The sequence below is a fragment of the Ixodes scapularis genome, unplaced genomic scaffold (genome assembly GCF_016920785.2).
Source record: "Ixodes scapularis isolate PalLabHiFi unplaced genomic scaffold, ASM1692078v2 PGA_scaffold4__175_contigs__length_147842914, whole genome shotgun sequence".
Taxonomy (NCBI): domain Eukaryota; kingdom Metazoa; phylum Arthropoda; class Arachnida; order Ixodida; family Ixodidae; genus Ixodes; species Ixodes scapularis.
In genome coordinates this window covers 69703747-69730520 of record NW_024609879.1, presented here as the reverse complement: position 1 = coordinate 69730520, position 26774 = coordinate 69703747, and the positions used below count along the sequence as shown (strand labels likewise).

The window sequence follows — 26774 nt, the reverse complement described above, 5'->3', positions numbered from 1 at the left end:
ATCGCAAAAAGTTTATATGACAATCCCGAGGAACTCCTAGCAAATGTTCGTAAAGACTGCATCCTAAAAAGAATATTTTGTGTCTACTTTAATACACAAGTTTTCTAGAGCCAATGACAGCAATTTCTGAAACAAAACAAAATACGTAATTTTTAAACCAGCAAATAAACGGGACGCCGATAGTATAAGTATCAAATTTGAAGGTTTAGAACTGGAGCAAGTACGCGAGCAAAAATTTCTTGGTGTTTGGTTTAGTGAGGAATTGTCATGGAGTACTCATATAAACAAGTTAAAAGCTGGCCTGTCCAGAATCATAGGCGATTTGTATAAAATCAGAAATTTTATCCCATGTTGGCTGCTTAAAAATATGTATCACTCATTGGTTCTTTCAAAATTAAGCTACGCAATTTTGGTCTGGGGGACAACAACAGCCTCAAACTATAATAAATTAATGGTCCTCCAAAAAAGAATTTTACGTATGCTCGAGGACTACAAGGGGGATTACAGGAATCTACGTACGGAACCTTTGTTTTTAAAACATCACATGCTTAGGGCAAATCAAATATATTACTTTAAATTGCTTCAATCAATCCACAGGAATAGAACCTACTTAGCACTAGAAAGTGAACTAACACCAGTGTACGATATTCGACGACCGAAACGTAAAGTACCTATAATACGCACAAACTATGGACGACAAACTTTAGCCTTCCAGACTGCTACAATTTTGAATCGTGATTCACTCGAATTAAACTTTGATGTATCAATATCAAAATTTAAAAGAGACTGTGAAACAAATGTACTGTGCAGTGCTCTCACTTTTTGTTAGTTACTGCTTGTCTCTCTTAAAACTGCAATCATATTTTGTTAGCAATGACCTTACCGTTCTCGTTACTTCGTTTTTTGATAGGTCTTATCACAAGTCTATACAAGTTATTGTATAAGAATGTTTTTTTGTATTTTGAAATTCTTTCTTTTGTAGCGTCATGTTTTTCCTACTTCAGTTTGTCAATGTATATCTCGTTTAGGCTCGTGTAAAACTGTCGTGATCTAGACTTTTGGATCTACCACGTATATGTATCTAAAACTTATCTGTTCTAGTATGTCTAAACTAAAAAAACTGTATATTTGACAGTATTAAGATTTGGCTATTGAACTGATATGACTTTAATGAATCTGTACTTAATATGTATGATGTATTATATATGTACTATGTATTATATGTGTATGGTGTATTATATGTGTATGGTGTATTATATGTGTATGATGTATTGCATATGTATGTTGTTGCTCGCTGCATGCCAAGAGGGGGTTAAGGCCTCGTCAGGCACTTTGTGCCTTTAGCCTTAAACACCCTCTGCGGAACTTGTATCCGCAGACACAAATAAAGAAAAAAAATAGAGCTCGTATATAAAAAAGGGATGAAAAAATCTTTAGATATAATAAATGCAGCCCGAAGGAAAAATCCATCAATGTAACCCTGTTTGGCAGTCAATGTTTTCTAGTGGACCGCTGACTGTGCCTGACTGTACGTCAAGCATGTCTGATTGGCCAACAAGTTACTCTGACCGACAGTCAAACTTCAGTCAGATTCCGCTTGTCGGCTTTCTGATGGTTTCCTGGTGGCAGTCGGCCGCCGCGAAATTCCATCAGGATGTCTTGGTGGCGATTCTGACTGTACATCGATTGTCTCTGACTGTACGTCAAAAATCTTTGACGTGCAGACAGACGTACGGTTAAAGGACGTAAAGTTCGTTCGGACAACACTATTTCGTCAAATCTATGAATACGAAGAGTAATCTATGCACGAGAAAACGATTTTGGGACGTGAGCCCATAAAACCGCTGACATTAGAGATATGACACGCAACCGACCGACAACCTTGATCAGAAGCCCGCCGAAGCGCCGAAAACGACACTTCGCTTCGCCCATAGAGGCTTCGCCGCTTCGCCGAGCTTTCATGAAGGATCGCTCTCGACTCGTTTTGTTTGCCCGCTTGCTCCAACCTGTTGATCCTGCCCGGGCTCTACAATGTCTTATGTTTTAGTAGAATTTCTACCCGACAAGACCCAGCCTGTTGTGAGTTCCGACGATGTAAGGGACTTTAGCGGTGTAGTTGAAGACGGCAAGGTGAACCAGGTCTACTGGGCCGGTGACGCGCAAACAAAAGAATCGTTCTACGACGCGAAAGTACTCTACATGGCAGGTGAGTAGAACTGAAGTACGGAGAGGGATGTACGAGTGCTTTGCATAACATGCTGACGGCTTAACTGGATTTGTAGCCGAAGCATCTCGTATAAAACGATTAGTGAAATCAATGTTCAAAAACGGTGACAGAGCATAGCGGTTAAGGTGTGCGATTTGTACGCAAGTGGTCGCGGGTTCGATGCGCGGTGGTCCTGCTTTTTTTTCTTTTTTTTTTCTCGAACATTTTGTTTTATCGAGGCATTTGGCGATATTTATGAGTGCGTATAGCTTTACTCTTATATAAATGCTGCCCTTGTTGATGGAAATCCCTTGGCAGTGGCAGTCAGACGTCATCTGATGGACCATCAGATGACGTCTGATGGTCCATCACGTTCCACCAAGGCTGCTGACTGGCAGTCAGTGTCCCAAATTACGTACCTTGATGGAATTTTCAATAAGGAGTCTACGCTCTGGTGAAGTGCATGAGCTTTCAATCAGTTGCGTAGTGGAATGACACGGTAAATAGCATTTTGTTACAAAACGTTTTTTTATTGTAATTTGTCGCGCCCTCTCCGTAGATAAAATATATTAGCTCGGCCAAAAGGTATCGTTCTGTAAATATATGTCTAAAGGTGTATAAGGGACATCGGGTAATTAGTATTTTGTTAACACACCTTGTAATGTCAGAACTATTAAAGTAATGGCACGTTTATCTAATATACTCCCAACGTACAGAGAGGGATGCACTTGGACGAGCGCGTTGCTGAAGGCAAATTAGGTGGTGAAAATCTGGCAATGATTTACTAATAAGAAGTGACATCACTTAGGTAAAATATTGATGAAATTGTTTTGGAATTAGAATTTGTGACATATTTATTTAAAGTACTTGAAGAACTCGTTTTAAGAATTCTTAAGATATTTTGACGACATCCCAAAAAGACACTAGGCCGAAATATGACTTTCGCTAGTAATTGTATTTGGTGCACTGCAAAACAAAAACTGGTAGTGTTAATTTGACTATGTTGTATTACTCTATTACCTTCATTTGAACTCGACTAAAAATAATAAACTCACTGTGTAAGAAACAATACAGCATCAATATCTCTGTGCTTTTTCTTCTCCAGATGCTTGGCAAGCCTCTTCCCGTACAACTTCAAAATTGCAGTCAAGAGGTCAGCATCAAGGGCTCTCCTGTCATCAGTGAGAGCTCTGTATTCATCCTGCAAAAATAAAAATATTTAAAACAGCCACTGCATAAAAGCACGAGTAACGACAACTTAACTTACCTTCCATAGACTGGCTCCGAGAAGAGAGAAACGCACAGTCAATTCAGGTTCCGCTGTTTCCAGTATTTCGTTTACCTTCAAAGAAACAAGACAAGAAACGATATAGTGAGATAATTTGAAAATTTCGTTTCTAGAACTTAATTCATTTATTAAGCTATTCCGGGTGCTTCAGTGAAGAGTTAAAAAAATTCCCACCAAGAGGGTGTTTCAGAAAAAAAAAAGAATTTTAGGGAACAACCTGGAAACCACGGCGAACATCAAGGATTGCAAAAAACATACTAATGAGCTAAATAATCTTAACTTGACCATTTGACCTCTAGTTACTGAACACTAACATGGAATATATACTTCATAAGCAATGTTGAAAACACGTGAATCAGTTAATAATAATAACAATTTATTGATTTTTCTTTATATACAAAAGAGGGAGATGCGGCAAAAAAGCTGCATGGCTTGCAGCTTGACGATGCCCTACCCCGTGCCGCAAAGCAGAAAAGAAATTTCAAACAGGACAAGCGAAAAACAAGGTACTACACCTTATTGCATCAACTATCTACAAAAAAAGTCGTTATCACTGTTTCCCAATAGCAGGTTTCGTAGCACACCCTTTGATTTTTTAGTAATGTTAATATTTTCACCTTCGAGCTCATTTAAAAGCGACGGTAGTGTATCCTTTAAAGAAGTTAGTTCATAGCTCGTGCGGGAAGTGGTAACACACCAGGCCCTCGCTATGTCTGGTGTCATACGTCTGGGTTGTTCTCTCGAGCACAACAGCACAGAAAGAAAAGAAATTCTGATTTTGTTTTACTGCCGTATTGTAGACTCCCATCAAATGATAGTTGTACAAATGATTAATTGTCACATCTTTATGTTTACGAAAAAGCTCCCCAGAAGAATGCAAAAAAGAAACATTTTGAATTATGTGAAATACTTTCTTCAGTGTTAGTAGTAGTGTTGTTGAGTTTTGTTTCGTTGTGGCTGCCCAAACCAGGTGACAGTACACGTAATATGTGTAGATCAGAGAGTATTACAATATCAACTTCACTCGCGCGGGAAACATAAAATGAGTTTTAGATATTATTCCCATGGCTTTGCAAACTTTCCTGTGGATATACTCAACGTGTTCATTCCAAGAGAGAAATTCCTTAAAAATGACACCAAGAATTTTAACAGATTTTGGAATCTCTAAGGGAGATGAATTCATCGTAATATTTAAAGGCAACAATATTTTACGATTCTGTGGTCTAAACAGAACGCACTTAGTTTTGTGTGTGTTTATTTTTAGTCCATTAACTTGCGTCTATATGTATAGGTTTTCAAGATATGCCGCCGTACTTTCGATCTCAGAATTTGTTTGACCTTTAATAAAAAGAGTTGTATTATCTGCGGAATTAAAAACAGCGCGAAAAGACGAGGACCAGACAAAGAAGTGACACGGACGTAGCACTTGACGAGCGCTACGCCTGTGTCACTTCTTTGTCTGGTCCTCGTCTTTTTGCGCTGTTTTAAATTCCGAAGCCTCAACTTTAGTATCATCTGCATATGAAATGAACCTGTCGTTTGGTGCGCATTGTTCGATGTCATTTACAAATAATATAAACTACAGCGGCCCAAGCAGGCTCCCGTGGGGGACTCGATTCACAATTCTTTTGGTTGCTGAATTATAATTGTTTAAGCTAACATACTGCGTACGATATTCCAAATATGATTTAAAAATCTTAAGTCCAATTCCTCGGATGCCATAGTACTCCGACTTTTTAATTAGTATGTTATGATTAATTAAACCAAAAGCGTTCGAAAAGCAACATACACACGTAGAATAAGCTCTTTATCCTCGATAGATTTTAGTATTTCTTTCTTGTGCATTAACAGCGCTGTTTCAGCTAAACGCTTCTTCCTCAAACCGTGTTGAAAATCGGAGAGTATGTGATGTTCTTCTAGATAACAAGAAAGTCTGTTATGCATTATTTTTCAAGAACTTTAGAAAAGATTGACAACAAGGAAATCGGTCTATAACTTTTAAATGGGTTCTTATCGCCGCCTTTGAATATAAGCACAACTTTCGCAACCTGCATAGCATTTGGAAAGCAACCAGTTGAAGGTGACACGTTAAATATATATGTTAATACAGGCGCAATTAGCTCAATAGCAAACTTAATTACTTTGATGATAAAGCCGTTAACGTCGCGACTCTTGCAATTTCTTAAGTTCCTGAACACGGCACAGACCTCTTTTTCATCTGTCGGATATAAAAAAAAGTATCTGTAAAATAACGTTTCATATAACCACAAGGACCAAGCTCAATTTCCAGCACCGAACGTCATCTGCTGTGCTAATTAATTATTAAAAGCATTCGACAGAGAATACCCAAAGAGAGTAGCCTCTTCACAGGTTACTTCGCCTAAATTATGTTCATCGTATACGGATTAATTGCGCTATTAATTCGTTTCCAGAGTATTCCTGCCTCTTTATGGTCATATTTTTTGAAGAGGTTTATATAATAACTAGACTTTGACCTCCCCAGTAGATTAACAAGCTTAGTTCGATACGTTTTAAAAGCCTTTAAGGCCACGGTCCCCTTGAATGTGGCAGTTTAGGTCCTTTTTGGCAGGTCATTACTCATCTTCTTTTGAATACTGTTCTGTGGGATTGATGTCGTTCTTAAGGTAAAGTAATCCTCTTTCATTTGATATTATGTATGAATTGGTTTATACTGCTCATGCGCATTTGTAGCGTGGCGAATATGATGGCGCGGACCCTCACTTGCTCCGTCGGTTCATCTTTCATGAAAAATCTATTAAAGATAACAAGGTTCCAATAGAGCAGGTTTGTTAAGATGACGTCGAAGAAGAATGTAACGATATACTTTATTGGTATTTGCACTACTTTGTTTTGTTCACCTCTCCAAATATTGCCCTAAAAGTGTAATTTTTCAGCATAAATATGTTTTGAATGACATGCGCTAGGGCAATGAAATTAGCTACAGATGTAGTGCTGATAATTGGTAATATGCAGACAAAAATGTAATGTTGTGTAAATTTTTTTTGGGATATTCTATATCAAACGTAGCACTTTTTTCTGCTTCGAGTCACGGTGCTTCAAATGCCTTCGAGAAAATGTTTAAACTACGATAAAATATTTTATAAAATTTAGAACTACAATGGTTGCCCAAAAAGTGGACGATGGCTTTTTTTTAATTTTTGATCATAACGCGCCAAGAGCCCTTTAAACTTACCTGTTTTTGACGCATATCTTTTACGGATATCAAACAGATTTATTAGCATCTAACAACGTTAGTAAAACACTCAGTTGGGAAACTCCCATAAAGACGGCTTTGAAAAAGTGGCCCCACTTTGTCACCGAGCGCCGAACTAATGACGAACACGACGCCACCATTTCTCCCGCAGCGGCCACTCGAGGAACTGCACACGACTTCTATTGTGGCTTTAAGAACAGATACAGCGGAAGAGGTTACAGGGGTGCCACCTCCGTCTCCCCGGCGGACGCGCCGCGTCAAAATACGAAGTTAAAATGCACCTAGGTCGGGACACGCTACCTGAAAGCACCGCTGAGGCATGGTTGCATAAAAACAATATTAATTGTGCCGAAAAAACCTTGCAAACTAAAGATTTTAAAAACATAACGCGCCCCCCTTTTTGTACTAAACTCCAATAAATTTCATACAAAAAGAGTCTTTTCCGTTTGTTTTTACGCAAAAACAGGCTTTCAAAAAGCTCAAGGTGACCACAGTACAGACAAACGTTAAAGAGTGCCGCTGTTGTCGCATTTAGCTCGGTCCCGGTGGACGCCAGCGGCCCAGCTTTCGACGGCGAGTTTCCCAACTGAGTGTTTTAGGAACGTTGGCATCTAATAACATTTATTGCATGAAATTGATATACATTGCAATGGATTCGATTTTCACAATGATCTTGCTTTGGTTTCTTGATAGGTGTAGAGTTTAGTTAATTTTAAGAACAATTAAAAACTGTTTGGGTGCTTTGTTGCGCTACCTGCCGGATGGCAGACAAAACTGATGATTTCTAATGTTCACGAAATTTTCGAGGGCGGCGTTGGCGTCTGTATCATCATCAATGCCCATGTCTTTTTGCCTTCATATTTATAAAATATGTTGGAAGACTTACTACCGACAAATGAATGGTTTAAGTACTGGGTCACGTGATAAATCTAAGATAAATAATTACACAAGCGTAGTGTGATATAATGTGTTCATTATTTGATATGATTGAAATCGATAAACAATAAAGACGGAAAGGAAGATAATACACCCGAGTTCGCTTCGTGCCTAGAGCCACTAAATGAGCTGCGCTGAGAGTATCGGCACTCCGTTCCCCAACATTGTTGCGGGCGCCGCCATTTTCGGTCTTCTGCAGAGCAAACCCAACTGCCAATCGTCATGATTCAAAAGTTCGACTTCCTCAGCATTAGATCCGGTGTCAGGAAGCTGACGCAATATTGCTTTGCTCTGTCGCGGACTGTTTAAACATTTGCGGAGGATGGAAAAGCGTTTCCTGTGATTTTAGATAAAGCTTCAGACAACTGGCAACCATGGTTTTAAGCCACAATATGTCCACGTATCGTTACTCTAAAGCGTAGCTTATATAATGATACTATTCATACCCTTGTTCAACGAGCCTGTAATACCTGAAGGGGCCATGACGTGAGCCCCGTGGGTTCCACAAGCCACTACCTTTTGACGCCTGCCTCTTCCTCATTTTTCCCGCTAGTGCCACTAAATTAGCTGCACTTCAGAGTAGCGACACTTGATCATATTGTGGCTCAAAATTATGGTTGCCAGTTATCTGAAGCTTCATCTGAAATCACTGGAAACGCGTTTTTGTTCTCCACAAGTGTTTAAACAGTTTGCGGCAAAGCAAAACAATATTACATGAGCCCCCTAACACCGAATCTAATGCTGAGGAAGTCGCACTTTTGAATCATGACGACCGGCAGTTCCGTCTGGTCTGCACAAGCACCGAAATGGCGGCGCCCACAACAATGTAGGTCAACGGAGTGCCGATACTCTAAGAGCAGCTCATTTAGCGGCTCTAGTTCACGCGAATCTCCTTTCCCCTGACAGAAACTGAAAATAAATATGAATAATACACCATTATATGGCTTTTTAGTTATAACCATCTACACACCATGAAAGGAGGAAGCGGCAGAGTAGGAGAAACGCGGGTTTTATGAGCGACCGTTATAACCGTCTCAGAAGAGAGAACGCCAGCTTGCGCTGGTTTAAAAGAAGATTCAAAGAAAAGAGGCTGCACGCTGTGTTCTTTGTGATTGTGCGTCTAATTTATATACAGGTATATTTGAAGGTCGAGGATGGACGTCGATCCTCTCGAGGTAATGTAACGTAATAACATTATATAATTAATAAATATAATGAAGAACTGAACGACTCAATTTTTCAATTCAAGGATTGTAATGTGGCGGTAGCCTATTGTACTTAGTGTTCATGAAGAGCAATATGAGTGACGAGGTAATGTATAAATGATGAGGCTCCATAAGGACGACGCCATTAGTCGGTATCAAACCAGAACGTACAGGGCCAGTCTCGTTTCAAGTATCGTGCACTCAGACTTTTCTTCACCCGCAACAAAATATGGTAGAATCAATGAGGATGCTGCCTTACAACTGTACGTTGAACATGAAAACTGCACTGTGCGAAAGCGCTGCTTATTCATTAATATGAAGGACAGATTTCTAGCAGCATCCCATGTTGGACTGCTTGAAAAAAATGGCCTAGTTGAGGTAAGGTGTCCCCGTTCCAAAATATTCTCATAGCCTACCGAAACCGCAAAAGAGTATGAGGCGAAAAATAAAAAAGGAGCCTGGTGTGAAAGGTCGAAATTACCACCATACCTTCTGCTACAAGGGCAGTTACACAATACACAGAGATAGTTTTGTGGTATCGTTATATTTACACTCAAAGGCATTGATATCGAACGTATTCAGAGGGATGACACCTTCTGGTCAAACAACATAGAGCCTTTTCTACTCAAGGTTTTCATGAAAGGCCGGAGTTCCGCTGAAATTCCTCACATAGACCAGTTGTCCAATCGAATGAACAGTCATTACTCCCAATCTGGGAATCTCTTGATCTTCGTTCGTAGGCCATAGTGTCATGAGATCGAGGGGTGTGGCTCTTCGTACGCCAAACATTGCTTCGACGGGTGTTGTTCTCGTTGAAGATGAGCCCGTCGCGTGCTGCCGGAACAAGAACCTGGAGATTTTTCACTGAACTGCTTCTTCCGTAAGCTCCAAGATGGCTTTCTTCGTTTCCCACACTATCTGTTCTGCTTGCCCGCTAGTTGCAGGATGGTATGGTGCACTAATGTGGTGCCTGACGCCGTTTTTATTAAAAAAAATAAAGCTTGTATATTTTATTTGAAAGAAGATTCGGCGCGTCATGAGAGATAAGTATGTTCGGTAGGCCAAAAGTAGCTGAAAGAGAGCGTAGAACGTCAATGACGTGTTTGAACGTCGTGGCTTGCATCGTGTAAATTTCAAATCACTTACTGTACGCATCGACGATGACTTTGCAGATGCGGATACGTTTCGCCACCCACCGACTGAATAGTGGATCGTTTTCAGTTACTGTTCATGATGGCGCTGGACTCGAGGAAGACTTCGAGTCTTTCCACAAAGTTAGCCCAGGTGCCAACACTTTTGTCGAAAACGGTAAGTGCTCAAAACGTCGACAACGTCGGCAGCGACGTGCTGTGCTTGACACTTGACGCTTACATTCGCCGAGAAGAAACTTGCTTCCTCGTCTGCCACGGGTCGTTCGATATCAGGTCATCATTGCAACTCCATCTTTTGACAAAACAGGCCTTCATTGTCCGCATGTCCATAGTTAGCAATCATGGGAACTGATAAATTCTCGAACGCTCATCACTTGCCGTCGCTAAACGCCGCTCAATCATAGCGTCTTCATTGCAAATACACGTCTTTCTCTTTATACTGATGCTTTTCATCATACACCCCCTAAGCTGTACTTACAGCATAATGTGTGTCGGTACTTCCGACAATATTCCAACGGCCGTTTGTCTTCTGGGAACCCCCTTTAATGTTCCGGATCACGTGAAACTCAATATTTCGTGACGTCACTTTTCAGTCGTCATTATAATGGCAAGATAAATACCATAAATCGCGAAGCAGCTTACTAGACGTCCGCTTCCACTGGTGTCTTGGGAGATTGAGTCTACTGAGCGTGCATTCCTGCAGAAGAATTTTTCATTGACAGAATGTTCGCACGTCAATCAACAATTGATTCCTTCCTTCTTGGCAAGATTTCTTGCGAAAGCCCGTGGCAACCGCCGAACCGCATGTCCCTATATCAGCCTGACAGTCTCGCATACATGAGTTTGCTGGGCCACGCTATTGAGCCATTTGAGCGCAGCTGGCACAGCGCGAGCAAGGCCACGATAGGAACGTGATGGTACTCGAGCCATCCCACCGTGAACCAATATTTCGGCCACTCCAGGGGTGCGTGTCGCATTCTATTGATTGAACTAACGCCTTGTTCAAGATGGCTGCCGTGAGACCGCAGCCTTAAATCATCTGGGTTTCTTGTTTTCAAGAAATGCTGAAAGAGACTTTTTTTTTCATTTATTTTATTCAAAAGCTTCCTTGTCATCCAAGGTTTGCGAATTATTTAACACTGCTTAACCGTCCTGTATTATGGGAAACTCTCCACGTACAGATTTTGAAATGTCTGTAAAAAGGTTTCGTATGCGAGGTTCGCGTTTGTTTTCGAATATACTTTGTTCCAGTCACTAACGCTTAAAGACGCTTTAAAGGCTTCTAGAGCAGTGTTTGTTATGTTTTGAATTTGAAAAGTAAGCTGCGCTGAACGTTTTTTTAGGTTTATGAGATTTGTGTATCAACATAAATATAGCCAGATGATCACTGATATGGGTACTAACAGCGTCACCAGTGATGGAGGACGCGTCATGGTTGCTAACAAAAAAATCAATGAGTGAGTGCGTAGTACATGTAATTCTTGTTGCTCATTGCCATAATTTTAAAACCATTAAGGGCAATGACTGAATCAAGTGCTTGCCTACAAGTTGTATTTGCAAGCATGTTAATGTTAAATTCTCCGCCGAGAAAAATAGTGTACTTGTTTTCTACTACAAAGTTTAGGAAGCCGTTCAGAAAGTTAAAAACATTCGCCACGATTCCAGATGGTGGACGATAAACCACAGCTAATATATATCAGCCGGATCGCAGACACAAAAACTCAAAATCACTTGTAACTTGAGTAAATTCTGATACAAGTTCGCATTTGTAGTCATTTTATACACGCAATGAAACACCGCAATCTCTTTTTTATCTCGACGAAGTGAATAATGCTGATATCCCGGCAAAATAAAAATGCAAGACTCATCTGTATGCCAGGTTTCTGAGAACATAATAACCGAGAAAGAAAAACCAAGACAATCAAACAATAGATGCAGACTGTCATCTTTTTCTTTGGCTGACCTAACATTCAAGTGAAAAAAAGATAAAGAAACGGGTTGCTTCAATGCAATATAGCGTGCAAAGCCAAGCGGAGCGATAGCAACTTACTTGGGGCTGAGACACAAGGCGTCCAGTCATTGAAGCAGCTTTCCTTCCTTTAGCTTATGTAAAGATGGGCAACGTCGCCCTCGTTTTTTATATAAATCCCTCGTGCCCCTTCAGTTTTTCGCACAAGAACCTTTCCACATGTGTACCACGCGAACGCATATCCTTTTTCTTTTGACTGATCTTTAGCTTTTTGTAGAAGCTCCTTGTTGTGCCTTCTCAGGTTTTCTTGTATAAAAATACGTAGCATACTGTTCTTTAGGGTATTTCTTTTCTTTAGCCACGCGTCTCGTTCCTGCTGCCTGGTAAAATAAACAATAATTCCGGGGACGTTACCCTATCTCGCGGGCAGCCTGTGGGCAGAAACAATATCGTTCTGTGTTATTCGGGGACCTCGAGTTTATTAGCAACTTTGTTTAACAAGACCACCAGATCCTCACCCTGCTCCGCAGAGACCCCATGAATTTTGAGATTCAGTCGTCTACTCCTAAATTCCAGTTCGTTCACCTCCTGTTGGAGCCGCTCCTACGTTACTATGTTCGCTTCGTCTCTCTCCTCCAGCTCTGTCACTCTTTTCTTAAGTTCTTTGATATCTGTTTTATGACGTTTGATATTTTTTCTCAAAGTTGTCGAACTGCTTAGACATGCACTGGATGGAAAGTTCCATGCTCTCTACTTTTTTTGTTTAGGAGCGGCAAGCCTTCCAGCTTCTGGTTGATCGACGCTAGAACAGACGCTATATTAAGTTCAGCTTGGTTGTCCTCAGTGCAGCTAGCACGCGGGTACCCGCTCCTACACATTGGACACCGTCAGGTCTTTTTTGCGGCTGCTTTTTTTCCTTTCTAAGATTTCTCAGTGATACCCGCACATTTTCCGAAATGTTATGTGCTCGCACACTCCATACATTCTAGAGACCCCTCCTCCTCCTTCATGATGGGTGACCGACATGCCGACCATACACTGGACATTTTTGCAGAGCACGGAAACACAGCACTAACAATTCAGCAGGGGCATGGCAGCGGCGGCAGCGGCAATGAGGGTTATGTCAGAATAATAGAGAAAGGAATGCCTACCGACCTGCAACAGTCGATGTAGTCCGATTAGCGAGGTTCTTCAGTTGCCGCCGCCGCTGCCAAATGACCTCCGCAATGGAAACACCGCGGTTATCTGCTGTCGATGCCCAGGACGGTGCCTGCGCCGGCAGAGTCCGTTGGAGTTTCAAGGTTGGCAGAGCAGCACAGTAGGACCGCCGACGAAAAAGCAGCAGAACGTGGGCGTGAGCAGTCGCCACAGCGCCGGCAGCTTGACTGAAGGCAGCGAGTATGGCAGAGTCCTGCTCGGTTTCAAGATGACACTGCAACAGTCGATGTAGTCAGATTTGCGAGGTTCTTCAGTGGCCGCCGCAGCTGCCAAATGACCACCGCGATGAAAACACCGCGCTTATCTGCTGTCGATGCCCAGAACGGTGCCTGCGCCGGCAGAGTCCGTTGCAGTTTCAAGGTACGCAGACCAGCAGAGTAGGACCGCCGACGAAAAAGCAGCAGAACGTGGGCGAGAGCAGTCGCCACAGCACCGGCAGCTTGGTTGAAGGCTGAGAGTATGGCAGAGTCCTGCGCGGTTTCAAGATGACACTGCAACAGTTGGTGTAGTAAGATTAGCGAGGTTCTCCAGTTGCCGCCGCCGCTGCCAAATAACCACCGCGATGGAAACACCGCGCTTATCTGCTGTCGATGACCAGAACGGCGCCTGCGCCGGCAGAGTCCGTTGCAGTTTCAAGGTACGCAGAGCAGCATAGTAGGACCGCCGACGAAAAAGCAGCAGAACGAGGGCGAGAGCAGTCGCCACAGTACCGGCAGCTTGGTTCAAGGCAGAGAGTATGGCAGAGTCCTGCGCGGTTTCAAGATGACACTGCAACAGTTGGTGTAATAAGATTAGCGAGGTTCTCCAGTTGCCGCCGCCGCTGCCAAATAACCACCGCGATGGAAACACCGCGCTTATCTGCTGTCGATGCCCAGAACGGCGCCTGCGCCGGAAAAGTCCGTTGCAGTTTCAAGCTACGCAGAGCAGCTCAGTAGGACCGCCGACGAAAAAGCAGCAGAACGTGGGCGAGAGCAGTCGCCACAGCACCGCCAGCTTGGTTGAAGGCAGAGAGTGTGTCAGAGTCCTGCGCGGTTTCAAGATGACACTGAAAACAGTCGATGTAGTCAGATTGGCGAGGTTCTCCAGTTGCCGCCGCCGCTGTCAAATGACCATCGCGATAGAAACACCGCGCTTGTCTTCTGTCGATGCCCAGAACGGCGCCTGCGCCGGCTAAGTCCGTTGCAGTTTCAAGGTACACAGAGCAGCACAGTAGGACCGCCGACGAAAAAGCAGCAGAAAGTGGGCGTAAGCAGTCGCCACAGCGCCGGCAGCTTGGTTCAAGGCAGAGAGTATGTCAGAGTCCTGCGCGGTTTCAAGATGACACTGCAACAGTTGATGTAGTCAGATTAGCGAGGTTCTTCAGTTGCCGCCGCCGCTGCCAAATGACCACCGCGATGGAAACACCGCGCTTATCTGCTGTCGATGCCAGAACGGCGCCTGCGCCGGCAGAGTCCGTTGCAGTTTCAAGGTACGCAGAGCAGCACAGTAAGACAGCTGACGAAAAAGCAGCAGAACGTGGGCGTAAGCAGTCGCCACAGCGCCGGCAGCTTGGTTCAAGGCAGAGAGTATGGCAGAGTCCTGCGCGGTTTCAAGATGACACTGCAACAGTTGTTGTAGTCAGATTAGCGAGGTTCTGCAGTTGCCGCCGCCGCTGCCAAATGACCACCGCGATGGAAACACCGCGCTTATCTGCTGTCGATGCCAGAACGGCGCCTGCGCCGGCAGAGTCCGTTGCAGTTTCAAGGTACGCAGAGCAGCAGAGTAAGACCGCCGACGAAAAAGCAGCAGAACGTGGGCGTAAGCAGTCGCCACAGCGCCGGCAGCTTGGTTCAAGGCAGAGAGTATGGCAGAGTCCTGCGCGGTTTCAAGATGACACTGCAACAGTTGTTGTAGTCAGATTAGCGAGGTTCTGCAGTTGCCGCCGCCGCTGCCAAAGGAGCACCGCGATGGAAACACCGCGCTTATCTGCTGTCGATGCCCAGAACGGCACCGGCCGCGGCAGAGTCCGTTGCAGTTTCAAGGTTCGCAGAGCAGCACAGTAGGACCGCCGACGAAAAAGCAGCAAAACGTGGGCGACAAGTGTCACCACAGCCCCGGCAGCTTGGTTGAAGGCAGCGAGTGTGGCGGAGTCCAGCGCGGTTTTAAGACGGCACTGCAACAGTCGATGTAGTCAGATTAGCCAGGTTCTCCAGTTGCCGCCGCCGCTGCCAAATAAGTTGTCAAATCAATTTTAGGAATGCGTAAAGCGCCTGTAAAGCGTAGAAGTGTGCTTAAGCTGTCACTCATGCTGGCAGGCAGAAAATTGTAATGCAAAAATGCGGAATAAAAAAAAACGAAAAAAAAAAAACATCGGCGTTTTTGCATTGGCAGTCTCGAGCCTGGTACACGAGTGGAAAGTTTAGCGCACCTCCACGATTCATATGCACTTTAAGGGATACTACAACGAAATTTCGGCTCTTTTTTCTTAGTTTGTTCCTGTTCAATGGAGCATTTACACAACAGACACACCAGTCTGTCGTTGGAGAAGAGACGAATGGGAATTTTAATACGAATTAAACTATTAGCAAAGAGCACCTGGTGGATGTCGCTAACGCCTCGTTTGGAATGCCCAACTAGGAACCTTGACAGCTAGTGACGATAACTGTCTCGCCTCCCGCCACCAGGAGAGAAGACCTGAGGGAGTCCCCAAGACTCTCCTTTGTGTGCCCAGATGTTGCTATTGTCCCTCTACAAGATTATAAATGATTAACCCGTCACTCAAAATTTGTACAAAGACAACATTAGAGTTACTTGCGGATCGCTGGTGGGTGCTTCGGCTGCTTCCAACGGATGCTACGAGCCATCGGAGACTATCCAAGGCCGTGAGAATGTCACGCGACCTTAGAGAGGGGGCACAGCGACGCGCGGAAAGCGTATCACGAACTACGTCCAGAGAGTTGGATTGGCTAAGGTAGCTCGCAGGGCGTCCGGTGCGTCCGGATGTAAGGTCCCGAAACAAACTACGTCACGATTGCGGCGGATGTGACGTGCTCTCCGCTGGCTGCTCCCGGAGCGTTTGCCAGAGTGGGCCGTTTATAACGAAAAATACACCCATCAGGCTCGGAATACAAACGTGCGATTCGCATTTGCCGATTTTGTGGAATATGCACATATATTCAGCCTATTCGTGAACACGAAGGGTATATTTGAAATTTCGTTGAAGTACTTCCTAAAACTGACTGATCTAGGCGATTTTTATGACGTTGAACAAAGTTTTCAACTGAAGCCATATTTTAATTTTTGCTAATTGAAAGTGATTACGTTTTAGTAAATTATAAAATTCATAAGTACATTTATTGTAGTCCATGACGTCCACCCTAGCTGGCAGTTTGCTCTCGAACAGTGGTATTTACTTGTTGAACCATTCTATTGGTAGCATGTTTTAAACTCTTTGCTGAAATACCCGCTATATTTTTATGCTTAAAACAGCCTAGCATTGCGACGGTATGGACGGTACAAAAGAAAACTACGCCGAAATTTTAATAAAAAAACAATGTGAGCAAAACTAGTTTTCAAGAGTGTCTTCCGCAAATAAATAGGTACATCAAATAGTGCATCATGATGCGCCGACTGTTATTTTGTAATAAAATAACATAATGGGATATAGAAAACGCATGCCTAAATGCTAGCCTCCCCTCGTTTAGGTCGGGGGGGGGGGGGGGGGGGGGGGGGGGGCGGGGGGGAGGAACTAGCTTGTTTGAATTGCCGGGGGGAAGAAAAACATGCTTAGGCGGAAGTTGGAAAGGAGTTAAGCCGATAAAATACAGCGCATCGGCTTCCTGGGCGCCATGCAATAAATGTATATTTATGCAAAATTTTAATAGAGGAGAATTTAGAACCTCTTTTTAAATTCTGTGTGTTTTGCTGCATCCATCGTGTTCGATGGAGCATTTTCATAAGTATTTTATTGGCATTGTGTACGACCGATTTCTTGGACGCAATTTGAACTACAGTTACAATGTGTTACTTAAGAAACTTTGTTTATGCTCATTTTTTGACGCACGGCGTTACCGGGATACTTTTTTTTGTATAAAGTTGTTAATGAAATTCTCGACTCGTCTGACTTGTTGCGCTCCGTCTGTATTTACGTCCCACTGCGTACTAGCCGTAATCATTGCTTCTATCCAATTGCGCTTTTCACCACATCTCCCCGACGACGATTGGAATAGGACGAACCATTATTGTGAAGCTCCTCGTGTAAGCTTGCATTTTTCCGGTATTTTGTTAATTTTCTTGTCATGGAGGCTTCTTTTGTAAAGGACACATCAACCAGTGTTTCACTGAATTATGAATACGAATCTTGTGCAGCTCGTTTATACCCAAACCGGGAACACCTTGTGTTTTCCGATGAATGCGACCGAAATGAATGTTCGGCTAGGATAAATGATTTTAGATTTGGGCTTTACTAATCGCATATCGTTTAGTGGGCCAAAATAAAGGAAATAGAAAGTCAAAAGTCAGCCTTTCTGTATGAACAATTGAAAAAATATAGTGCACTATTTCGTACCTCCTTTCCTTCAAAACCTCTCCACCTTTTCACTATGATACATCCCAGGTTCTCAAGGCTCGGCAACGGTACCCCAAGCACCTCAGGCGACCCAAGCTCACGGATTGGAAACTGTAACTGCGTTACTCGGACGTATGCGCTCGCCAACAATTAATCCGTTGACGAATATTGGGATTCGCGTTCGTGGCCAATGAGTGCCCTGACGAAAATTATCATCAATTGCGAAGGACAAGTTCTGTGGCAGGCTTAAAAAGCATGGTAAGAACCTCAGAGCCAACGCACCGGCGAACAAGCATGACATGATTACGTGATTTCTCAATTCTATTTTGAGTTGAGGACTAAAACTAAGAACGAAAAAAATCATTTTATGGCCCCTTTACACTTTGGCATCGAGAAGTACAATATTTTCATAAAATATGGGACCAGCACTTTGAAATGCACGGGTTGCACTTGACAGGATATTAAGTTACCAAAAAAACACGTTAACATATCTTATACGCCTAATAACATGAAATGATCGATATGATATGACATGGATGTTTCATCTCATGAGAGCCGAGGCGCCGCAGAAAGGCCAATTGCCCATACCTTGAAGGCCTGCAGCGCGGCTCCTAATGATGATGAAATGGTATAGTCCAAATAAAATGTGCGGATGAGTACGATAATGATTGGATGATGTAAGGGTGAAGAGCGTCAGGCCCAGTAGCAGTCTTCGCGACAGTAATCTTTGCTGAGCCGTCATGGGCTGCTACTTCTAATAGGCCAGTATGGAGTGTCTCTCCAGTGCTTCCTGTTTGCCCAGCATGCAGACGATCCGGTTGTAGTTCCGCTGTAGGGGGTTTCACATCAGTCTTGTACACGTTCCTCAAAAAACGAAAGCTCGTTCCTCGTTGCTTCTCATTTTGGAACGGGTTCCCGTTACAAGTTCCATTTGTGAAAGAGGAACTCGCAGACCAGCGGAATGCATCGCCACGAAAACTAAGTTTTCAATTTTTGTAGGCGCCCATCTGCCCGCAAAACGAACGAGACGGCCGATCCTGGATTCAAGCGACGATATCAAGAGATAGCTGCACGTCGGCGGCCACCGCATCGATACCCAGTTATCAGCGGATGATTGCTCGGGCCTGCTGGCGGACAGCGCATCGGGACAGCCTATCGTCGGAATCTCTGGGCTATAAAAGCGGCAGTCGCTGAACAACTTCTCGCAGACCAGCGGAATGCATCGCCACGAAAACTAAGTTTTCAATTTTTGTAGGTAAGATTTCATAATCACTCGCTTACTATTTGTAAGTGCGCGGGTGTGCATTTCGCTGGTCTGCTTTTTGCTTTTCTTTTTTTTTTGCTTTTTGCTTTTTGTTTTGTGTTTTCACGAAAATGGCTGAAAAAAGTGACTGTCTCTCTTGCCTGAAAAAAAATTGGACATGATGCTGCATGTATTAAGTGTTCGGAGTGCACAAATTATTACCACATGGGCAAGTGTTCTGGAATGACAAAAAATGCAATGAAGTCAATGAACGACGTAGAAATTTCCGAATGGCAATGCAACACCTGCAGGTTGCACTCTCAACGACAGTCTGTGACTCCCGAGGTATCTCAAGGGGCGTCAGAGCTGACCCCAAATGAGGAAAAATTTGAAAGGTTACTCAAATAAAATGAATCTATCAGTGCAAAGTTGACCTCCGTCCTTAATAGGACGTCTTGCATTGAGAGGTCTCTCGAGGCGCAGACTGCGAGGTCCGACCCGATTGTGCTCAAAATAGAAAATCAGAGTGAAACAATAGCAGAAATCGAGGCAGCCATGAATGATCTGACAGCAAGGTATGAGGAATTGAATGTTCATTTGGATAACCAAGACAAAACAGTAAATTAATTACAGCGGAAAATCGGTGAACTAGAGGGAAGGATATCACAGAGGGATGAAGAGGTTGGTGAACTAAGAAAGGCTATCGACAATGCAGAGCTGTACTCTAGACGGCAGAATATTGAAATCCATGGTATAGTCTAACGACCGAATGAAGATGTTAAGAGCGTAATCAACACAATGGCAACAAAGCTGGACCTAGCACCAGTGACTTCGAACGACATCGAGGCTGCCCACAGGCTAAAAGCTAAAGAAGGAAGAATCACACCTATATTGGTGAGATTCATCGAGAGGCGTACACGGGACTTGAGGGTGAGAAAAAGAACTACTCTTAGAAATGATAACATTTTTATAAATGAAAACTTGACTAGAGCGCTGAAAAGTTTGTTGTGGTCTACCAAGGCACGTGCGAAGGAAAAGGGATACATGTATACTTGGATGAAGAACGGAAAGATATTCGTAAGGCAGAAGGAGGGAGCGGCGGTGATTCAGATTGAGAGCGAACGAGGCTTAATCAAAATTAGGTAATCATGGAATCGCTTTTTGAATCGTTCCGTGAGTGGGACGGATATACGGAAAGTTCTAGAGCGGAAAGAAGTAACGCTGACACTAAACTAAGCTTAATTCATGTAAATATTAGAAGTATTTACAGACATTGGGATCAGTTAATGTTAACTTTATCTACGCGACTACCAAGTTTGGATGTGCTTATCTTGAGTGAGGTCAGTGGTGATGAGGCAGGTTGCGCTACATTTTCCTTGCCAGGCTTTCATTTTTTCTGCTTGTGCCGAGAACAAAGGTAAAGTGGCGGAGTTATGATGTACATAAATGACAAATGCTTATCAGAAAGAAATAGATGTTTCATTTGTACAAGCAGAAGTGTGTGCTGCTATTCTTCACAAAAATAATTTTTCTTATGCGGTGTGTGCTGTATACAGGCCACTGAGTTCAAATATACCTATATTCTGTGATGAATTGGAAGAAATCCTTCATAAATTTAATAACAACAAATACCTAGTTCTGGCAGGAGGCTTCAATATTCATGTTCTGAATGAGAATAAACGAAGAGTACCGCGTTATCTTGATACCCTCGCTTCATTTGGTCTAGAAAATGCCATTCAAAATTATACGAGGGAGGAATATTATGGTAATAAAATTACAAAATCATGTATTGACCACATAGTTATAAGAATTAGTAATTTGAAAACACTGTCTGGAGTCATTAAGCAAAAAATAGCTGACCATTACATTACTGTACTCTCAATATTGGGCGAAATTACTGCTGAAAATGTAGATTTAGAAAATGGGTACAAAGTTAAACTAGATACTAAAAAAATTGAAAATTTAATACAATCGTTCGATTGGAATTCTTTATGCGAGTTCGATCATATTGTAGCCTATGACCAACTAGTGGACACGTTTCAAGATATTTATTCTAAAGGTACCAGAAAAATAGAGTTGAAGAAACGAAAACCTGAGAATGTTTGGATAAACGAGGAAATATTAGAATTCTGTGATCAAAAGGAAAGGCTTTGGAGCAGATGTAGGCAAAATCCCAAAAACACAGAACTAAGAAATTAATTTCGTGCAGTGCTCAATAAAGTGACAGCAAAAATACGTTTAGAAAAAGGGAAACATTATTTAAATCGATTCACCTCTTCGAGAAGAAATATAAAAAATACATGGAACCCAGTAAACCAATTAACTGGCAGAAAGTCTAAAAATAGCGTGGATGATACAATTAAAAAAAGCTTTACTGGATTAGATTCTTATTTAACGTTATCGAAATCATTTAATAAGTGTTTTGTTGACTCCCTAAGAAGCATAAAAAATAACATTTCACTGAATGGTCCCAATCCCGTCACTTCACAGGTCAGATTCTCTAGTTCGGCGTACTTACCTCAGATGACGGAGAGCGAACTTTTGAGGACTATAAATGCTATGCCAATAACTAAAACACCAGGATTTGATAATATTAGAGTGCGAGATTTTCGGTATAATTTTAATAAATTAAAAGACGTTTTGATGAAAATAATTAATGACACCTTTCAAACCGGAAGAATTTCTAAGGGCTTGAAGATATTTATTATACGTCCACTACATAAAAAGGGGAAAAAACAGGAACTGGAGAGCTACAGGCCCATTTCCATTCTGCCTGCATTAGCTCATATAATCGAAAAGTGGGTACAACTAACAATGACCAATTTTTGTGATAAATTTAATTTATTTTCTAGTACGCAATATGGTTTTCGACAACAAAAAAGCACTATTACACTTTGAGAAGATTTTTCTGACTGTGTTAATCAAGCACTAGACAATAACAAGTTTGCCCTGGCACTTTTTATAGATCTATCGAAGGCTTTTGATACCATTGATCATTCTCTGTTACTTGAAAAGCTTTACAGATTGGGTTTCAGGGGACAGTTTGTGGGAGCGAGGGCCGGCCACCACCACCAGAGGCCACTACGACCACCCAGAGAACATCTGGGCCGCGCAAACGTCCGGCCGCGCAAGTGGATAAAAGAGGGGGACACGCCCACAGGAAGGAAAGACGGTCCGGCGACACAGGGACGTGTAGGTCGAATGCCCGGCATTATTATACTTTATTACTAACAACCCTTTGATGTTACTTTAATAAATGTAGTTTCTCGTTTTGGAAACCCCGGATCCGTGTTGTTCCTCCCGGATGGGCATGCAGCAAGGCAACCCTACCACAAGTTTTATAACTTTTTTCAGAATTACTTTAACGACAGACCCTAAATGGTTAAAATTATGAGTAATATAAGTATTACAGCTAAAGTCGAATGTGGTGTACCACAAGGTAGCACTCTGGGACCAATTTTATTTAACGTTTACACAAATGATTTGGGTATTGTACCTCTACGATCTAAGCTATTTCAGTATGCTGACGATACGGTGCTGGTTTTGCCTTATGAAAACTATTATGATGCTGTTTTAGTCTTCCAAAGAGATATAAACGAACTAATAGGTTGGTTTAACTCAAATGCCATTTCCGTAAATTTTGCCAAAACTAAGTTACTGTGTTTCCGAAATTCTCATAAACGTGTTGATATGTCACCTAGAATTTTACTTCATTCGACACCGTGTAATAATTGTACTTGTAAACCTTTGCCATTCGATAATTGTGTAAAATATCTAGGATTATACCTGGACGAACATTTATCATGGAATCAACATGGGGAATTATTGACTAAAAGACTACGTGCCGTTTCAGCATATCAGTACAGAATAAAAAGCTTGTGCAGCGTAAAGATAAGACTACTGGTGTACAGGTCGTTAGCTGAGTCAATTTTACGATATGGAATCACTTTATATGGTCACTGTTCTCCATGCAAGACCAATGCAATAGACAGAATTTTAAAACATATAGTTAAAAACATTACATACGGAACTACGTACGGAACATTAGATATGAAAGATAAAGCAAAGAAGCTCCAAATTTTATTCTTTAAAAATTGTCATAGATACGTTACGTTTATAAATTATTTCTACGATGCAACTTTCAAGGTTCCAGTGGACAAGCCTAGGGAACTAAGGCGCAAAGAAAGGTTTAAAATCCCCAGAATTTACACGCGATACGGGAAAAGATGCACAGCTCACTTTATTCCCATCTTAGTTAATGAGCTCACTGAGCCTTTAATAAAAATAAATTCGATAAAAGTACTTAAAAAAGAAATAAAAAATTGGTGCCTCTCATTACCTCCATAGACACTGCTTTACTCCCATCACTGTATACTTGCCTCTTAATGATTTCGATAGTTGTGTTCATTTTGTTTTGTGCCGAATTGCGGCTTTGTTTTGTATTAATGTTGGTATCAATGGCCACATTGTACTCGTTCGATTTTTTATCATGATGTATTAATATGTATTTCGCTGGATTGTCTGGTCGTACGCACAAGCAGGATACTGCTTTTGTAGGCCAGCATTATTTGTATGTATTTGTAAAGGGAATAAAAAACACATTATCATTATTATTATTATTATTCCCGTTACAGTTTAACAAATGGAACGTATTGTTACATATGCGTTACATTTGTATTTTGTTGATTGTCATATTCAATTAAATCAAACAAAGTTGTTTGTTGTTGTTCTCTTTTATCTATCCCATGAAATGGCAAGATACGAATATAAATGCCGTGATTGAAGGAGGGGCCCTAATTTGTACGCTTGGCGAAAAGTCGCTGAGAAATCGGGTGACTCTGATTGGCCTGCGCAAAGGTCAAGTGTGGCATCGACCATTCACGGCCGCCGAATTTCTCGCCGAGTGTTTCGCCAAGTGTCCAGATTAGGGAACCAGAGGAAGGAAACAAGCGGAAGCAAGGGTTTCAGTTGTTGATATATTCACTCTTTAATATCTCAGCTTTTAACCTTATTCATGTTTGTAGTGGGCGATTCTGACGAGCCAAATATACTGTTACCCCACATTGCATGATCGTTTTAGAGCAACCTCGCACTTTTCAATCTAAGAAAGTTTCTTGTTCAAACTTAATAACAGTTGCTTCTTGATGTTACTGTCCGTAAGACGAGCAAGTAAAGAAGAGAGTGGGGCTTTTGGAAGGTCAGTCTTGAAAACTACCAGTGCCTCTTCGTGAAGGTTGAATTCGTTGTTGAGATTGAAGGTGGGGAACAAGGCGAGAGGATACAATATTTAATTTTTGGGTATCCGTTAAATGACCAATGTTCGGGTTAGAAGGGTGCATTCGATACCTGGCAACCTGTTATTTCGTTGTAATTGTAGGTCTCTTTGTGGAAGTTCAGTGATAGCTGTAGTCGGTCTTAGGTTACTGGATGTAAGAGGACTCGTGGAGGCAAAGAAAGTAGTCAAGCTTGAGACGTCCCTTTTTTGTGTATTTTTCAACAACTAAAAGCTTTGCTTTTTGTTCTGCAGTCTTGGGCACTGAAAGAAGAATCAGTGTCCACTAGCTTTCCTGCTCCCAACAGTTATCAAGCGAGAGCCCCACAATATAAACCATAATACCCTTCTTACACGGGCACTCTTAACCGCGATTAGCTCAGATTTAACTGCTGTTACGTGGGACCACAGTTACCGCACTATACTTTCGGACAGCTATTTCAGAAGAAGTAAAGAGAGCGCGTCCACTGCTTTAATGAGTGCTCAAGATGCTCAACCGCGCGTTCTCCCATAGCTTTGACTGCATCGCCGCAGAATGTTGTCTGCGAGTATTGTGCGCCACCTGTGGCTTAGCATCACTGAAGTTAAGTGCGCGTGTGTAGCAAGTGGTATGAGATAAGTAACAAGAAAGTTACCGAGACCCTGCTCTTTGTAAAAATATGGCTTTGAAACTTTTTTTAGAATTTCCTTGAGAAATAAAATGAAAATGACCCTCTGAACGAAAACAAAAGGAACGCCGTTCCTTCTGCCGTTACAGTAAAAATGTAACGAGTTCCCGTTCCAGTTCTACGGATGCAAAATGCAACGACCGCGTTCCTTCGTTCCACCTAAAAGGAACGCGTTCCAGAAACGCCGTTCGTTGTAATGCCGTTCCGTACAACACTGTTTCACATGCAGCGATTTTGGCCCTAGAGCGGCTCGATTTCTGCCGTCGCGGCACTCTGGCCAGCCGGAGCGGCTGAGTGGCACGGTTCTACCAGGTTGGAAATTTTTCTCCGCGGCGGAGTGGCAGTTTTCGAGCTGCCCAGTCACAGAGCGGGGGGAAATCACGTCACAGGAGTAGAAACATTGCTGGAAAGCTGTCGCATAGGACGGCGGCGTTTCACGTTCTTGAAGCAGACGACAAGCAGAGAAAGTACGCAAGCAACTGGCTTCCGGTTTCTTTTTTCCGGCGGGCCGAGCCTCTTTGCTTCAGCAATCGCGTCGGAACTGTTCAGGCGATTATGGAGGAAAGGGACTGCTGCGCGCTTAATCGGAGTTTGCTTTCTCAATGAATCACACGCCTCCTTTTTACTTTCCTCGCCTGAGTACCAACGATTAGCGCAATAGACGCTAATCGGAAGTGGCTCGTTAGAGCGCTAGTGAGAGAAACAAAAGAAGAACAAGAACTTCGGGACATTGACGTGTCTTTTCCAACACAGATCGTCACACAAAGTAAGACAAAATGTATCACGGCCTGTTCAATGATCTGCTTCTCAGTGAACTGTCAAAGCGTGGGGTTCTTTGGGACGCGCAGCTCAAATAAATTAGAAACAATGGGACCAAAGCTACTCTTACAGTCTCCGTAAACGGACATACCCCGCTTATGAGCACATACCCCCATTTCAAAAATATCTTCTCCAACGCCGTCCAGGATGTTGGGGTCAACCTTATCAGTTGGAGTCTTTACATCCAAGGAAGGCGCTGCCCCTGACGCTGCCGAAGATCATCCGAGGTTTCAACCTCGGCGACAACGAAGTTAAAAATAAAAAAAAAAAATAGAAAATATTTTGATTTATTTAGCATTTTTAACGATTTTTTGTTTTGTTTTGCCTCGTTAAGCGGAAATTAAAGCGGAAACTGAAACCTAAGGCATTAAAAATGCCAAAAGTGCCACATCAGGATACATTATATTATCTGGTGCGGTGTGCACTCTAAAACACACTAAGCCGCTCTGATATGCACATCAGGATACCGAGCTGGTGTGGTGTGCACACCAAAACACGCTAAACTCCTCCGATGTGCACATTAGGCTGCATAACCTGGTGTGGTATCCACAGCAAGACTCATTAAGGTACTATGATGTGCGCGTCAGGATTCATTAGGCTGTTTGTTGCGCACACTAAAACACACACTCTGTTCTGCTGTGCAAAACAAAACACACTAAGCCGTTCTGATGTGCACATCAAGACACATTGGGCGGGTCTGATGTTGACAGCAAAAAAGATTATGTGTGTCTGCTGTTTACACGAGGGCACATCCGAATAACCTGGTGTTTACACTGGGAAGTACAAGAACACACCAGAACCGGTCTGCTGGATGTTTTGATAGGGTAACCTTATTACTACCAACTTTGATGTTACTTATGTATCGAAAACGTGGCTGTGCCATAGCATTCCGAATTAGAATTTCTCAGTGTTGTACACGTTCCTCAAAAAAAAAAAAGGAAAGCAAGGTCGTTTCTCGTTCCTTCTGATTTTTGGATTGCGTTTTCCTTATAAGTTCCATATGTGAAAAAGAAACTCG

General features: G+C 42.6%; 1 pseudogene; it reads right to left on the bottom strand.

The window, feature by feature from the left end:
- Positions 1-26774, bottom strand: part of LOC121837890 — an 85384-nt pseudogene that overhangs the window by 29309 nt on the left and 29301 nt on the right.